The sequence below is a fragment of the Aquarana catesbeiana genome, linkage group LG03 (genome assembly GCF_042186555.1).
Source record: "Aquarana catesbeiana isolate 2022-GZ linkage group LG03, ASM4218655v1, whole genome shotgun sequence".
In the NCBI taxonomy this organism is placed as follows: domain Eukaryota; kingdom Metazoa; phylum Chordata; class Amphibia; order Anura; family Ranidae; genus Aquarana; species Aquarana catesbeiana.
Window position 1 is genome coordinate 86,503,374 of NC_133326.1, and position 12,245 is coordinate 86,515,618.

Genomic DNA, 12,245 nt, shown 5'->3' on the forward strand with positions numbered 1-12,245 from the left:
TTTTAGTTGAACATTTTTGGAGCGGCACCATTCATTTAAATGGGTCTCCCTCCACTCCAAAAGAAGCTCGTACCAAATCTTGTCACAGAGCCAGGAGTGTTTGCAATCGCAAATTGTGGCGCAATTGTGGATAAATCGCACGTTTGGGGTGCTATTAAGAAATAAAGCCATTGCAACGCATTCCACGGTTTACTGCGATTTTAGAATCGCGGGCAGAATTGCGGTGATTTCGCCCGCGATCCAAAACGCTCAGGTGTGAATGGAGCCTAACTAATGCTCTGTGTACATGAGAACTTACACTGCATCAGATTGTTCTATGAATAAAAGGTACACAGAAATATTGTGAATGTATGAAAACATTCTCAGGTCTCATGCGCACTCGGTATTTTAAAAGACAAGTATGTTTTGTTTTTTTTTTTACTGTTTAAGGCCCCTTTCACACATTGATCCCCGCTGAGCCAGTGGATGACAAGTCCATCTTCACACTGTGCAGGGACGGACCTGTCAGAGTCCGCTCTCCCCTATGGGGGGATCGGATGAATATGGACCGCCTGTCCGTTTTCATCTGATCCGATCTGCCAGACGGATGGAAAACAGGACATCCATCCGTCTGGATTTTGCGGAGCGGATTGCATGTCAGCGGACATGTCACCGCTGACATCCAACGCTCCATAGAGCTGTATGGAGCGACCGTTCAGATCCGCCTGAAAAAACTGACTGGCGGATCTGAACGGTCCGCACATGTGAAAGGGGCCTTATACTTACCTAGGTGGATGCAGCATCGTTGCTGCATCTGTCCCCCGATGCCTCTTCACTGAGAACCAAGTGATCCAACACTGCCGATGGCTCGGTTCTCTCAGCTCCCCGAGCAGAGAGCAGCCGACTGTCAATCAGCAGCTCTCCGCTCTGCTCCCTCCTTGCTCACTGGAGCGCTGAGCTGTAGAGGGGCAGGGAGTCACTCTCTTAGGCTCTCAGTGGCTCGCTGAGAGGCTGAGACAGGCATCAGTCCAGACACCTGGGGGATCCAGACTTTATTGTCGCGATGACGCGGTGCCTTGACTGATTTCTGTGACGTCAGCAAAGAGCGCACTTCAGTCAGCTCTCTGCTAAAAACAGGTCGCAGGAGTGCAAAACGAACTGCACTCCTGTGATCCATAGGAGAAGCCCAGTTAAACGAACTCAGGCTGGACTTCTCCTTTAAATGTTGCTTATGGAGGTGTCTTGCGTTATCTTTTTTGCCTCTAAATGCCTCTCAATGTTAGTCTATGTGTCCATGCACATAGGCATTTACCGGTAGTTTAGATGCAGAAAAAAAAACACTGCCAGCGAGTTCAGGAGCAGCAGCATTTTGGTAGGAAAAACACCTGACATGCCTAAAGCATGCTTAAGCACTAGGCGCGTCAAGTGCTTGGGCACTCATTCATTTCAAAGGCCAGAATAAATGAACATCTAAGCACTTGACAAGCCTAAACACATTCTCAAAAACACGGCCTTAGTCCCGGGTCACACCAGTGCAGTTTTGAAATTACACTACTTCAGCGTCATTTCAAAGTCCACATCAGTGCGATTTGCACTGACGATTTCATCAGGTAACAGAAGTCTATGCAAGTTGCAATTAAATCATCAAAAAGTAATGCAGAAACCTTTTTCATAATCGCTGTAGCGATATGAACGGTTTCATTGCTGAAAATAGGCTGCGACTTGTCAAGTGATTTGGAACTGTCAAATCGCATGACAAGTCACACCAGTGTGAACCACAGGTTGCAGAGAAGAAATTTGCATGATTCTCCCCATCAACACAGACAGTGCTGACAGGGGAATCCCTCCTGCCAAGCAATTGTCTTCCCCCGGTGGGGGGGGGGGGGGGGGTTGGGGAGGTGGAAGCTGTCCCCACCGGGAGAAGTCAGTGATGTTTACTAGCAAATTTAGCTGCCGCCGCCGGCAAGTGAATTCAGCAGGCTGATTTTACCCAAGTTGATCGATTGATCAACTTGGTACATTCAGCCTGCCCATTAATGGTTTGATTCTCGGCCAGTTCCTGCTGAACCAGCTGAGATATAAACTGTGCATGGCCAGCCTTAAAGCGGACCTTCAGTGATTTTTTCATTTTTCCATCTATTAAATCTTCTGCCCTTGTTGGCTCAACTTTGGATAGTAAAACGTTTATTTTCTGCCAGTAAACCTTATACAGCCCACTTCCTGTTTCTTGTCTGGTCATTAGCCTAGGCTTATGACATCATGCACAGCTCTCTCTCACTCTCCTGAGAGTGTGCCAGGAAGGGAGGGGGGATGAGTCATAGGAGGTCCAATGAGAGCTGCAGAGCTGGAGGTGTGCCTCTGCCTGTGTGTGTAAATCCAGGAAGTGAACAGGCAGCAGCTTCAGCTGCCCACAGTTAAAATGGATGCAGCCAGACTCAGTGGAGGGAGATTTCTGCAGCATATTTGGCAAGTACAGAATCACAGTATATATAAAATAATCTGCAAAGTGGTTGGAGGGAAGCTTTAGAATGGCAAAGATGTTTTTATTACAAACTATGTGAGCAGACTGCAGTTCCTCTTTAAGCCTAGTACACAAGGGCCAAATGTTGGGCGAAATAGGTCGGTTCTATAAAAACCGTCTGACATCGGACTGTGTGTATGGCACCCAGTCTGACAGAAGCTGGCCATTTGGCCGGCTTCTGTCAGACGAGCATGCTGGAAAACCAATGGCTGAGAGCGCTGACTGCAGTGTTCTGGTGGGGGGCATGCCCTCTGTCAGAGCACAGTTCAGCGGGGGAGATCCAACCAATTCCGACCGCAGCTGTCAGCTCTCTTTTATTCAACCAGCTGGGTTGAAAATAAAAATAAAAAATAGTACCTGGCTTTAGGCATGTTTTTGACATTGCTTTTCTTCTGCCAGGCATTAGTGTGCCCTCATTCATAGAACCATCTCCTAGCAAAATGTTACGAGCAGAGAATTAACACAATTGTATACTTATAACTTACTGGCCAGTGCAGAGTTCCCCTCATTGTTATTAAGTATATTTCTAAAATATTGACTGCCCAGATTGAGAAGATAAATGTGTTTGCTTCTCGAATTTAGAAAGAATTTTCTTTTGAAAATCAGAAAATTAGTGCATTTTGTGATCCGATGGTGCCACCATTGATTTTGAAATTTGACCAACCAAGCCTTTAATTTCACCTTATGTTGCTACAGAAAAGAATTTTCGTGACTGGGAATCTTCTTTTCTTTCCGGGAATATTCTTTTCTTGCACAAATGCATTCTTTTTCGACTACATTTCTCGCACGATTCTCCCATCACTGATTAGAAAATCGTTTGTTTTTCAATAAATTTCAAACACGTCCGATTACTTAAATTGGATGCCCGCTCCAAAAATGGCTGTTGCTGCAGCCCACAAATGGTGCGAAATACAAACGAAAATTCTTAGATAAGATTTACGAAAGAAAATTCTTTGGAAATTCGACCCGTGTATGGCCTCTGCCTAAGGCCTCATGTACACTGCTGCTGATAAACGGACGTTTAGGAGCAGTTGGGCATTTATTTCCAACTGCCCCTGAACTCTCCTCTGTTATCGTTTCAGTACATGTACACAGGGTCGTTTATAGTTGTTTCTAGGCAGTTGAGTTTAGAAGCTTTTTTTGTAACGCAAAAAAATGGGTTCAAAATCTGAGTTTAGAGGCATTTCAAGCTCCAAACACTTCTAAACACGGTAACTCGTGTTTAGCCACGTTTTGTTTACAGGCATTTTTCGTTTTGGGCTATTTTGAAAAAAAGAACTATTGTAAAAGCAAAACGCGGCAAAACACCGCTAAATGCGGCATGTAGACGGACATTTTAAACGTGGGTTACTATCTGTCAGGTTAAATCGTTCAGCAGAGGTTGTAAGAACGTCCCGTGTACAAGAAGCCTTAGTGAATTGACTTTAGGCTGCATTCACACACGATCGCTCTGCAATCGCCATGATTCCGCTCCGCCAATACAAATGGCTGCAAAACACGGGACACGTTTGCGGTGACATTACTTCTAATGGCACACCAATTGTGCCACAATTTTGCTGCTGCTGTTGCCCAAAAGAATCTCATGTTCCTTTTTTGAACGACAAGCATCGTGCGATGCGATTGCAGCACGATTTACCACGTGACAATCGTGGCAAAATCAAAATCACGGCACGACTGGAAGTAAATGCACCCAACGTTTTGCAGCCATTTGATATTGATCATGTGTGATTTCAGATTAATGATTTATCTCAATTTTTGGAGGATTCACCTTTGCAGTATTTATCTCACATACAAAATTTTACCTTGATTACGGCATTATACAATTTTCTTGTTCAATTTTCCTTTACATTTACCAAAAACATATAATATGAGGTCAAACCTAAACAGTTTTTATTTGTAAGCAATCAGGCAGGCCCTTGCACTACATAGTTTAAGGTAAATCTCAAGGAAATTGAACAAGAAAATGTATAATGTATGGCCAGCTTAAACTGACCCTTTATCTTTTGTTATCATATGTGATATTAATAGAAAAAAAAAATTGCATGAGATGACCATACGTGAATTTGCTTAAAAGTCACATGCACCCCTTGGCTAAATCAAAGGCTTCCTCTCCCTACAGCCTTCTGTGTTTGAATTTGATGCAGCTGTGCATAGCTCTGTCAGCACAGCCACATCATGCATTCACAGAGGCCTACCAATGGAAAGAAGAGAAGTCCCATATGCCTTCGGCAGAAGGATTCGCAGATCTCAGCGGAGAACAACTATGGTGACATCACCAGGCTTGTAGTCCATTGATTACCTCCTCTAGTCCCATATACCTCCATACAGACCTGGGGTTGGGATGTAAACAATGCAGAAGCCTGTGCGCTGCACCCATCATCCACTGATCACATCTGCAAAGCTCTGCAGGTGCCAGTGCAAAAACCTAATACATGCACATTTTTTTTTTTTATTGTTCTTGCAAAAGCTGGATTGTGCCAGAAAAAAACAAAAAAAAAAACAAAAAACAGGTTTATCACTTTAAAGGGTCATTCACAGAGGCGCCTACATGTAGATGTGTACAGCATATAGTTTAGTACGCATCTAAACACAGCACTATAGGAATCAATGGGGACGCACAGTTACACATTTACATTTACACACACACACAGGAAAATAGGACACAACTGCGTCTGGGGCTGTATATATCTACAGATTTTATACTTATATACATGTAAACACGTATATGGTCAATAGAATAAATGTACATGTCTAAATGGTGTATATGTCTAAACTCAAGTCAGGATCTTCCGCTGCAATGGCCAGCCAGCTGTGTTTAGATGCATATAGCGTATAGTTTTGTGCGCCTCTATACGTAGCACTATAGCAGGGATATGCAATTAGCGGACCTCCAGCTGTTGCAAAACTACAAGTCCCATCATGCCTCTGCCTCTGGGTGTCATGCTTGTGTCTGTTAGTCTTGCTATGCCTCATGGGACTTGTAGTTCTGCAACAGCTGGAGGTCCGCTAATTGCGTATCCCTGCACTATAGGATTCAACGGGCCGGTGTTTAGCAGAGTACAAACAAAACAAGACACAGCTGTGCCCGGGGCCGTGCATACCTGAAAGTCTTTCATGTGTAAATGCATGTTACACATTTACACACAAATCCATTGGAAGAACTGCATGTGTCTAAATGCAAGTATTTTACGAGTGTATTTGGATGTACTGCTACCTCTGCCAGCAAGAACCTTTTTGGTGTGCAAAAAATGACACATATGTACATGTAGATGAAGCCTAAGGCTACTTTCAGACTGGGGCGGACAGGCGTCGGTGGTAAAGCAGCGATATTTATAGCGGCGTTATTCGGCCGCTAGCGGGGTGGTTTTAACCCCTGCTAGTGGCCGAAAAAGGGTTAAAACCTTCCGCAAAGCACCACTGCCCCATTGTTTTCAATGGGCAGGGGCGCTTTAGGAGTGGTGTATACCCGCTCCTACAGCGCTGCAAAAATGCGGCTTGCGGGACTTTTTTTCGCCACACCGCAGAGTGAAAAGTCCTCTGGCTTTCACACTGGAGAGACAGGAGTGGCTCTTTGTAGGCGCTATTTTTAGCGCTGTAGCGCCTCAGTGTGAAAGTAACCTAAGGCTTGGTTCACACCTACAGGTGCAACCCCTTGTGGCAGTAGGCAGGGGACCCTCCACCCCTCTCCCTGCACCTACTGTCACAATTTAAAAATACCATGGCTGTGCGGGGCTCACATGGATGTGCCATTCATTCACAAAGTTGTATAAATGAATTAACTACAAAGTACCATCATTTACTGCGGCAAACAGGTTGTAGTTCTCAATGAACTATGAGGGAGCTGGTGAGTACGAGAGGTATGAGCAGGTAAATGACTGAGAGGCTGAAGAAACCTGGCATTGTGTGTGTATATCTCATATGTGACCATACTCCTGCATGCTGCATCTTTGGTGCGCTTTCTTATACCACACCAAAACTGCAGGACCTCATAGAAGTCTGCGGGAAAGGGCCGCAAACTCACACGAAAACCGCGGGTTAGAGTGCAGTGGGGCAGCGAGAAGCCACCCTTGATTCTGACTAGTGATGAAATGGTGTAACAGTATCACTCCTAAAGCCGCATACACACGAGCGGAATGTCCGACAGAAAAAGTCCGACGGAAGCTTTTCATTGTATATTCCGATCGTGTGTGTGCCTCATCGGACTTTTTTTTTTCGAAAATTCTGACGGACCTAGAAATGGAACACGTTCTAAATATTTCTGATGGAACCAATTCCTCTGATGGAAAAACGCTCGTTTGTATGCTGTTCCGACGGACCACAAACGACGCATGCTCTGAAGCAAGTACGAGACGGAAGCTATTGGCTACTGAACTTCCTTTTTCTAGTCCCGTCGTACTTGCTGTACGTCATCGCGTTCTGGATGGTCGGACTTTGGTTTGACCGTGTGTAGGCAAGACCGCTAGAATGGAATTCCGTCGGAGTAACCTTCAGAGTTTATTCCGAAGGCAAAACCGGTTGTGTGTACGCGGCATTAGACTAGGTTCACGCTCTTGTGGGTTTGCAGCTGCAGTGCGATGCAGCATCTGTCCCCTGACGGCTCTAACACTAAGAACCGAGCGATCTAACACCACAGATCGCTCAGTTCACAAAGCTCCCTGAGCAGAAAGCTGGTGACTGCCAGTCACTGGCTCTCTGCTCTGCCCCCCCCCCCTTTGCACTCAATAGAGCTATGGAGGGGTGGGAGCAGCTGGCTCAGGCTTCTCATCGGCTCACTGAGAGGTTGAGCCGGGTGGCAGTCCAGGCATGTGGACGGATCCCGATCATATGGCTGTGAGCCTGGACAAGCCCCAGGAGTGCAGAACAAACTGCACTCCTGTGATCCATAGGAGAAGTACTTCTCCTTTAAAATGCGCACTGCAACTGGCCCGCATATATGTGATCCGGCTCCATTGAAAGCTGGTTTGGTTCACGTTAAGGGCACTTTCACACTGCCAGCGCCGGCGGTGAAGAGAAAGGGTGAAAGGGTTAAAAACGCCCACAAAACGCCGCAGCAGTGGCGCTTTGCCAGCGCTGCCCATTGACCGCTCCTACAACGCTGCAAAGAAGCTGCTTGCAGGAGTTTCTGTGGCGCCCTGCCAGCGCAGCGCCCCAGTGTGAAAGCACTTGGGCTTTCAAACTGGGATTGCAGCTGAGGCTTTTTTCAGGTGCTTTTTTAAGCGCTAAAGCGCCTGAAAAATGCCTCCAGTGTGAAAGGGGTGTTCGTGAATCAGATGCAGTTCAAAATGTGTTTTGCAGTGTCAGTAACTTAACATTGACACCGGCTGCAATGCCCGCACCACATATATGTGAACTGAGCCTAAAGCAACTTTTACACTGCTCTGTTGAAAAAACGTATCACAAATGCATATGTGTTTTTGATTAGTTTGTGTTTTTCCCCACTGGACAAGCACTTCCCATAAGTACGTTGCGTTTTTGATGTGGTTTCCATTCATTTTAATGGAGGGATGTATTTTTGGTGTGTTTTAGGAGTTGGACCTCCTGGGGCAGTGCGAAGCTGTCCTGCTGATTGATTGCTGCAGAGTTGTCCGTTTTATGTATGTGCATCTCTCCACATTTTAGATTGTAAGCTCTTCGGTGCAGGCCTCTTGCATATGTCCCTTTATTTGTACACTGCTGTGCAACATGTTGGCGCTATACAGATCCTGAATAATAATAATATTGCGGGTTCTGGAGAGAAGGACATGTACATTTGTATAGTTCATGATTCGTGAAATCAGATGGCGAAGAGGATGATGATTTATGGTGGTGAGGAGGACAATGATGATTTATGGTGGTGAGGAGGAGGGTGATGATGAAGATTTATGTTGGAGAGGAGGATGATGATAATTCATGATGATGATGATTTATGGCGGTGAGGATGATTTATGGCGGTGAGGAGGATGATAATGATGGTGAGTAGGCTGATGATTTATGGTGGTGAGGGGGATGGTGAGCTGGATGATGATGATTTATGGCAGTGAGGATGATGATGATTTTTGGCGGTGAGGAGGAGGAGGATGATAATGATGATTTTTGGTGGTGAGGAGGAAGATTTATGGTGGTGAGGAGGAGGATGATGAGGAGGATAATTAAGATTTATGGTGGTGAGGAGGAGTATGATGTTAAGATTTATGGTGGTGAGGAGGAGGATGATAAGGAGGATAATTAAGATTTATGGTGGTGAGTAAGGATGAGCTCAGGCGTGTTTGCACACCCCAAGTGCAGAGCCCGCCAGGAAGTCGGCACTGCGGAGCACTAATCACAGGCAGTGAGACATTTCCAGATCTCTGCAGCCGCACATCGGGAAATGTCTCACTGCTTGTGATTAGCGCTCTGCAGTGCCGACTTCCTGGCGGGCTCTGCACTTGGGGTGTGCAAACACGCCGGAGCTCATCCTTAGGGCCCTTTCACACTGGGGCGGGGGTAAAGCACCGCTATTATAAGCGGCGCTTTACCATCGGTATTTGGCCGCTACCATCGGTATTCAGCCGCGCTGTCCCATTGATTTCAATGGGCAGGAGCGGTATACACTCCGCTTCTTCACTGCTCCGAAGATGCTGCTAGCAGGACTTTTTTCCCCGTCCTGCTAGCGCACCGCTCCAGTGTGAAAGCCCTCGGGGCTTTCACACTGGAGAGACAGCAGCGGCTGTTTCGGGTCGGTTTGCAGGCGCTATTATTAGCGCAATAGCGCCTGCAAACCGCCTCAGTGTGAAAGGACCCTTAGTGAAGAGGATGATGCTTTATGGTGGCGAGGATGAAGATGAGGATAATTCAGATTTATGGTAGTGAGGAGGAGGAGAATGATGATGATGATGATGATTTATGGCGGTGAGGAGGATTATGATGAGGAGGAGGAAGATTTATGGTGGTGAGGAGGGTGATGATGATTTATGGTGGTGAGGAGGAGGATGATGATGATTTATGGTGGTGAGAGGGATGGCGAGGAGGGTGATGATGGTGGTGAGGAGCTGGATAATGATTTATGGCGGCGAAGAGGATGATGATGATTATGAGGAGGCTGATAATTTATGGTGGTGAGAGGGATGGTAAGGGGGGTGATGAGGAGCTGGATGATGATGATGATTTATGGTGGTGAGGAGGAGAATGATGATGATTTATGGTGGTGAGGAGGATGATGATGATTTATGGTGGTGAGAGGGATGGTGAGGAGGGTGATGATGGTGGTGAGGAGCTGGATGATGATTTATGGCGGCGAAGAGGATGATGATGATTATGAGGAGGCTGATAATTTATGGTGGTGAGAGGGATGGTAAGGGGGGTGATGAGGAGCTGGATGATGATGATGATTTATGGTGGTGAGGAGGAGAATGATGATGATTTATGGTGGTGAGGAAGATGATGATGATTTATTGTGGTGAGGAGCTGGATGATGATGATTTATTGTGGTGAGGAGCTGGATGATGATGATTTATTGTGGTGAGGAGCTGGATGATGATGATTTATGGTGGTGAGGAGCTGGATGATGATGATTTATGGTGGTGAGGAGCTGGATGATGATGATTTATGGTGGTGAGGAGCTGGATGATGATGATTTATGGTGGTGAGGAGCTGGATGATGATGAGGATAATTCAGATTTCTGGTGGTAATCTCCTCCAATGAGCCCAATGGCATGCCATGGCCCTGTGTACTCCGCTGCTGCCTATGTATGTGATGAGTGATGGATATGATGAGGTGATCATGTAGTAGTGAGGAGAGGCTGGCCTCCTCCTCACCATCCTCCTCCTCATGTCCTTCCATTGTATGTGTCGGGCTCTAGCGGAGGGCACACAGCCGCCCGCCACACGTCAATGTAATTACAGGAAATTCGTCCGTGTGACGCCTAATGATCGCCTCTCCCCGCTCCTCACACACCCCCTCGCCCTGACACCAGCGCTCCGCCGTCTGTTTGTTTAGGCAACAACAACACGCCAGGCTCTGCCAAGATGGCGGCCGACACAGCGATGGTCGGCGAAGCCTCCTGTGTGCTCCTTACCCCACCCCCCACTCCGCCAGCCCCGGGCCTGCAAGGGAAACTACCCTCCCCCTCTCCCCGCACAGCCCGTACCGGGAGAGCCCGCTTACCGTATGTGAGGAGCGGCCGGCACGGAGATTCTCGGGCGCCCTGAGCCCAAAACGCGCTGCGGAGCCGGAGCTGTGCTATGATTTCGGGAGCTCGCGTGAACTGTGTGCGGGGAATGCTGGGTAATGGTGGGGCGGACGAGGCTGGCTGTGTGTGCTGGAGGCGCGCAGGCCGGGGGAGCATGTGCTGTCCTGCCCCGGCACAGCGCCATTGGTGAGGAGACTCCATCTCCACCCCCCCACCCCCATTACCTCATGTGTTACCACAGGGGACATCACCACCGACCCTGAGGAGGCTCCTCACCCACCACACACAATTCTCACTCACCATTTTGGCACTTTTTGGGGGTTTGGCGCAAACCGCCTGAGCAAGAAAATGGACCTAAAATTAAATGTTTTAAATTTTTTTTTTTTTTTTTTTTTTAGAATAAACGCCAGCTTGACTCGTGGACGGGCGCCATGGGTTTTTTTAACCCCTTCACCGCCGGGGCAGGTTTAATTTTCATTGCACATGTTTAAAAAAAATAATATATATTTTTAGGCCTGAAGATTGGTTAAACCCCCAAACCGTGTAAATTTACTGAACGTAGAACCGGGAGGATACAATTTTTTTTGTCATGAAAAATTTACACAATAGTTTGCGTCATGGACAGTCGCCGTGTTTTTTTAACCCCTTCAAAACCAGAGCGGTTTTACTTTGTTTTTTTGGACACGTTTAAAACATTTTTAGGCCTGAAGATTGTTTTTTTTTTTTTAATTATTATTACAAGTATTTATATAGCGCCGTCACTTTTTTGGGGGTTCATCGTGCACCACTTGAGCCAGATAATGGGCCCAAAGTAAATATTTTTGTATATAATATATTTTTTAGAATGAACGCCAGCTTGACTCATGGACGTTCATTGTTGTTTTTTTTTCTTTAAGGCTCGATGCACATCTATGTATGTTGCTTTTGAGCGTTTCTGCAGTGCTTTTTGCGGTGCTTGCCGTGTTTTTGGTCACTTTCTTTTTTTACACTGTATATAGCTGGTTGCTAAGGAGAGGGTCAGGAAGCCGGCCGCCGTGTCCTTAACAACAGATGAGTCATCAGTTGTCAGCGGGCTTCCCGCTGAATGTAAAAGGAAAAAAAAATTGAAAAAACAGCGTGGGGTCCCCCCTCAGGTCCATACCAGGCCCTTGGGTCTAGTATGGATTTGGAGGGGACCCCCAAAATCCATACCAGACCCTTATCCGAGCATGCAACCTGGCAGGTCAGGAATGGGAGGGGACGAGCGAGCCCTCACGGACCCATCATGCCCCGGGCGGTGACGTCACACAGGGGCGTAGCCTCTGGATGATGTAATCAGATTGCCACGCCCCCATCGTTATTTAAGAAATGCAGGACATCGGCGCCGACAGATCAGCGGGACGCAGCATCAGAGAAGGGTTGTCGGTGGGAGCGGCGGCAGAGGAAGAAGAACACCAGACAAAGAAGAAAGAGTGGAAGGAGAAGACCGGAGGATGAAGATGCGGGAGAAGATGGAGGAAGAAGAAGATTTTTAATAAAAGACGTTTCAAAAACTTTCTACTGTATTTTTTAACACCACACTACTTTTTTATGTACCCCATACTAATTCAGATAGGGGG

General features: G+C 46.8%; 1 protein-coding gene across 2 annotated transcripts in view; it reads right to left on the reverse strand.

Moving 5' to 3' along the window:
• ZNF280D (zinc finger protein 280D) overlaps positions 1–11,392 on the reverse strand; it is a 153,529-nt gene extending 142,137 nt beyond the window's left edge. The window contains exon 1 of one of the 2 annotated variants that reach the window (XM_073618781.1): positions 10,623–11,392. The gene's annotated coding sequence lies outside the window, so the exon portion shown is untranslated. The remainder of the gene's footprint in view (positions 1–10,622) is intronic. The other variant, XM_073618782.1, reaches the window with a different exon arrangement.
• Between the last annotated feature and the right edge of the window lie 853 nt (positions 11,393–12,245).